The sequence below is a fragment of the Uloborus diversus genome, unplaced genomic scaffold, assembly GCF_026930045.1.
Source record: "Uloborus diversus isolate 005 unplaced genomic scaffold, Udiv.v.3.1 scaffold_1006, whole genome shotgun sequence".
Taxonomy (NCBI): domain Eukaryota; kingdom Metazoa; phylum Arthropoda; class Arachnida; order Araneae; family Uloboridae; genus Uloborus; species Uloborus diversus.
Window position 1 is genome coordinate 39,761 of NW_026557662.1, and position 6,000 is coordinate 45,760.

Sequence of the window (6,000 nt, forward strand, 5' to 3'; positions counted from 1 at the left end):
ACCACTCAAACTATGTATTAATTACTGCATCCTATTTACCATTTCGTTTGTTATGGATCTGCCTAGTATTATCTCATCTAGAAAATGCCAGCCTTAATTTGATGGGTGCGAATTTCATTTCATTTGTAGAAACGAGAAACCCGACGAATAAGGACAGTGGCGTAGCCATGGGGTTATAGGGGGGTCAGAACCCCCCATGAGCCCCAAAAAATCATTTTTCAGTCGAATCTGAAGGGTTCTGTTTATGAGCTAAAAGATTTTTATTTAATGTAATAGCTTTTATGACGGTAAAAAGCTTATGTCTTCCTGTTTGGCCCACTTCTGTAAATTAGTTGAGCAAAAGACATTAAACTACTACTAGTTCCTATTTTTCTTTAAATTCTTTAACCAAGATTTAAAGTTCTAAAATAGAAAATTGCGAAACGTAAAATATAGCTAACGCTGACATATTTTTTATGTGCCTTGAAAGGATACTTATGGTTATAAGTCTGAAAAGGCACATTTTCAGGCTTCTATACTGACAACATAGGAAGGACACGAGGAAAGAGACGAGGAACCAGATAAATCCCCTCCACCCCCCCCCCCCGGAATTTTTTTGAAATTGGTTGATTTATATAGGCCTAAGAAAAGAATCGGGACACGGAGTTCTTTTCTAAGCGATATTTTTAAAGTTGATGTCAAAAAAGGCAATTTTACAATTTTCGGTAGCGTTAAAGGAAAGGGAAAGCAAGGGGTTCCCACACAATTTTGTTTTCTTAACTTTTTTTTTTTTCAAAATTGAAATTATTTTAGTCTATCTTTGTTTACAATAGAATGTCGGGGACTCTTCCCAGAAATTCTCCGAAACGGGAAGTTTTAGAAATGCAATTTTAGGCTACCCTTAGTAAAATTAATGGAACAGCATAGGGAGCTCTCTACAAAAACATTTCAAGTTTGAACTGTTAAAAAACGCTAAACTAACTTTGGTCACGTTTGAGAGAATATGAGGATCAGTGATCTCATTTGGAAGTATTTAAAAACTGAAGTATACTTGAGCCAATTTTAAACTAAATTTCGTTACTGTAGGGAATATGGCGATTCTCCTTCGAAATTTTCCGACGTTGAAATTTTAAAAAGATAATCTTATAATATGTTTGGAAACTTTGAAAGGAAAAGAGAAAAGTTTCACCCAAGATTTTTTACAAGAGCACCCTGCCCTTCCGCTTTTAAGCTAACCTTCGACCCCTGTCCTTGAAACGTCATTCTTTCGTTTCAATCATTTATCCACAAGAATCTGATTAGAATATATCTGAATGTTTTTGGATTATCTTTAAAACTAAACATCAAAAAGCTTTTTAATATTTTAAAAATAATTACTATCGAAAACACTTGAACTTTGTATGTACCTAGTATACCAAAAAGTAAAAGAAGCACCTTTTTTATTCAACAAAGCTTCTCTATCCTTTTGTCCCTTTTATCTGAATGCGCACTGCACCTTTTTTGGTCTGGAGGAAACACTAGTTCTCTCTGGGCATTTTTTTATGAAACTGAAATCAATTTTTGGCTATAGTGCCAAAATACGGAAAAATTCTATAAGTGAAATTCTAAGCTATCTTTAGTGACTTTAAGGGAATGCATAAGGTTCGAAGACTTTCTCTGGCAATTTTTCGATATTTAAAGGGGTCCGGGAAACAAAATGTGTCAAATTTTGCATTTTTCCCCCTATCATTTAAAAAATTACTCCGTCTTTTTCTGCTTAAAAGGGCGTTTGAACTTGTTTTTATCTTAATTAGAACGAAAGATATAATATTTTTTGTTGCATTCTTTTAACTAATATTATATTTAACTTTAAAACTTCAAACGCGTTTTTCTCCATGATGCAATTATTCCCCATTTTTCGCATTCAAACTCTTGTAAGTCAAGAACTGATAAAGATAAAGTAATGAAATTTGGAGCATATCTTTTTCAAACGGTTCACTTTAATTTTTATACGGTAAATTTGAAAAAAACCATTACTTCAAAAAATATGATTTTTTTTTAAAAGTATCTTTGAATTTTTCGAAATTTTTCTTCAAATATTTTCTATTTTTATTGAATTAATATTTTTTAAATCGTCGAATAAAAATTTAAACTTCGATATTTGTGCATAGTTTTTCAAAAAAATTTGAAAACTGACCAAGAATATTTTGAGTTTTAGCAATTGAAAGCAATCCCATTTTTTTTTAGAAAACAATAACTAAATTCAGATATTTTTTTAATATTTATGTTACCATTTTGCGAATCAAACTGATGGTGAATCAGTGCAAAAAATTTCAAAATTCTAAATTGTTTAATACCAATTTTTTGTTCAAGATGTGTCCCGGACCATTTTAAATCTGTATTACACAATTTCCTTCTTGGGCGTTGATGCAAAAACCAAGAACCAGGTAAGTCCAGACTCACTCATTTTTGGTTAGACCAATAACATTAGTCCGATCGAAAGGCTAATATCTTTCCCTCATTATTTACTACAAAGCAGAAGTCTAATCTTACATTTGTGACCCGTTGTTGCACCAATCGGAACAACCAATTCTCCGCATGCAAAAATGAATTTTTAGAAAGGGAAAAGTTTGGGCATCAAATTCCTCAATTGTAGACTTAATACTATCGTGACTTTAGGACTACAAAGAGACCTCTTACCTGAAATACCATAGGGACCCAGGGTTACCAACTGCTCCGCATTTTGCGGAGTTGCTGTGCAAAATTGGTGAAACTCCGAGGCTCCGCAAAGAAGTTCTTTTGCTCCGCATTTCCCTGCCGAAGTTTTCCAGCTTAAATTTTGCTATTTCATCATATCAAACATGTAAATATGGGAAACTAAAGATGCTTTTATTCAAAGATTGAAACTGTGTATAAAGCTGTTTTATTAATTAAGAAATAATTATTTTCATACTAGTGCTTTAAATAATTATTAAAGCTCTAAAAAAAAACAGATAAGTTGTTTTAGGTTATTTTATTGATTTTTATACAAAATTCCGAACTGCTCCGCAAAATTTTAAATTACTCCTCAAAATCGGCACAGATGCTCCTCAAATTGTTTCTCTAAGGTCGGCAACCCTGGGACCTCGTTAAGTCTAAGTCTGGTCCTGATTACAACTAATGTTACTCAAAAAAATAAATAAAGAGAAAAAAAAAATCTTACCCCCCCTTGCCTCCCCTGGAACTATATATATATGTGTGTGTGTGTGTGTATATATATATATATATATATATATATATATATATATACACAGTCCAGTCACGTTAATGTGACCACCACGTACTTTCCACGTCATAGTTAAATAACCAATCACAGAAGGCAGGGGGCAGCACAGTGCAGTTGAGCGTATATAAAGGGTGTGTAAGGGCTTCGGAAAACATTTCAATCATTGGCGTAATGCAGAAACGAAACGATTTATCCGACGTCCAAAAGGGCATGATCATTGGCTTTCGGGCCAAGGGTGGAAGCATTTCTGAAACAGTGAGTTTGTGAACTGTTCGCGTGCCGCCGTGGTAAAAGTGTACCGTGCTTGGCAAAATGGGACTGTCCAAAATCAGCGACGTGGCAAATGTGGTGCACCACGGGCCATAGATGACAGAGGAGAACGACGGTTGCGGAGATGCGTTCGGGCAGATAGACGGGCTACCGTTGAGCAACTGACCACCAAAATGAACCAAGGAGCTACCAAAAGTGTCTCCCAAACTACTATTCAGCGAACATTACTGCGTCTGGGCCTCCGAAGCAGACGCGTGCACCTATGCTGACTGCTGTTCATCGACGACGAAGGCTAGAATTTGCACGCCAGTACAGCAGCTGGACATCCACTGAGTGGCGACAGGTAGCGTTTTCAGATGAATCGCGTGTTATGCTCCATCGGACAGATGGACGTTGGCGTATAAGGCGTGAAACCTGTGAAAGGAACCGCCCTGCAACCATTGCCGTAACGGTCCAAGCTGGAGGCGGGAGCATTATGGTCTGGGGAATGTTTTCCTGGCATTCCCTGGGTTCACTGATCATTGTGAAAGGCACGATGGATCAATACAAGTACGCATCTGTCCTTGCGGACCATGTCCACCCCTACATGCGCATTATTTTTCCTCAGGATGATGGCATCTTCCAGCAGGACAATGGGAGATGCCATACAGCTGCCAGTGTACGTGCGTGGTTCGAAGAGCACCAGGATGAGTTTACCGTCCTCCCCTGGCCAGCAAACTCACCTGACTTAAACCCGATTGAGCATCTGTGGGACCATCTCGATCGAGTTGATCGCGCCATGGATCCTCAACCGCTTAATCTAGCGCAGCTGGTCACGGCATTTAAATCGGCATGGCTCAACATCCCAGAGAACACCTTCAGGGACCTAAGTGACTCTCTTCCTGCACGTCTCGCAGCAGTCCGCTCTGCGAAAGGTGGTTATTCTGGCTTTTGACAGATGATCACATTAATATGACTGGACTGTATATATATATATATATATATATATATATAGTATATATATATATATATATATATATATATATATATATATATATATATATATATATATATTAGGATGGTCCTTATTTATATGGGTAAAAAAAAATTCGGAATTCAACAAGTGACGCCCCCTAGTTTTGTGACACTATAATAAAAAGTAACGTGTGCAAAATTTGAACTCTATCGGTCAATAATAACTCGTGCCCCTAGGCCGTTGAACTTTTAGTCCAGTCATTTGGTCGAAAAAAAGGGAGTTACGTGGAAAGTTTTCCGGGAGTTTTGAAAATTGGATATTTTATAGATTTTGATGTGCTCTTTTCGAATTTCCACTTTGCCATCTCGTATCTTTGCCGCTCGCGCCGCCATATTGAAAAAATAGCGTCTAAAAGCGGTATTTTGACTATATCTCCTTTCTGACTTATTTTGCAACAAAAAAAAAATCATATACAACATTAATTTATGCATTATATATATATATATTAATTTACATACAAAATTAAACAAGAAAAAAATTTCCTACAATTTATATCATAATATTTCTTTTTTTTTGCAAAATAAATAATTTAGTAGAGGGGCTAATAATTTAGGGGGGTGGGCTATGGTAGAAAACAGGCGGAAACTGCATTTTGTGATAAAATCATGAAACTTGGTATGCATGTAGACAATGTATTAATAAAATTTTTTAGAAGATTAAGGCATTTCGAAATCCCCCCAAAAACCCTCCCTAGTGGCCATTTTTGGTTCAAAAATCCAAAATTACTTTTCCTTTTTTCTATTAAGAAACATTTCCACTGTGTCTTCTTTTGGGAGTTCTATTATGCTTTCTAAAGTTGGGAGTCCATCAAAATAGCTTGAAACTTCTTAATTTTAAAATAAACTATAAAAATTTCGTTTTTTAAAATAAAATTTAAACTAGTCAAAATCTTAACCATTTCTTTCGGAATCACTTGAGGAATGGTTTACTATGTATTTCAAAGCACTGTATTAAAGTAAAATAAGTCAGTTACAGTATAACCCCAGTAATCCGAACCGCAGAAATCCGAAACAACAATTTGCATTTATAATTTAACTAACAATTTTATTGCTCTGCAAATAGTATAAACTGATTTGTAAGTTTTCTCATCGATAGCTATTCTTTATACCTATAGGTATGTTCTATAGTTATGTTCTATAGTTACAGGTGTTGTTCGTAGAAGAAATTTTTGTACTTAAGACTACGTTCCTTGAGCATGACCCCCCCCCCCCCTAAAATGAAATCCTGTATCCGCCCCTGTTGAGACGTCATGCAATTTCTTCGGTAATCATCTGCGATGGGATCATCAAATTTATCATGAGCTTCTTCGTTTTCTATTGCATCATTCGTTTGCGCGAAAACCGTCTCCGTTTTCTTCCTCTTCACCGCCATCATGTGATGAACTTTGCGAATTCTCACAATTACCACCTGTAGAATTAGTACACATAACGGAGCATTTTAACCCGACTTTTCTGCATCCACAGGCTTTTTGACATCCTTTATTGCATTTGCA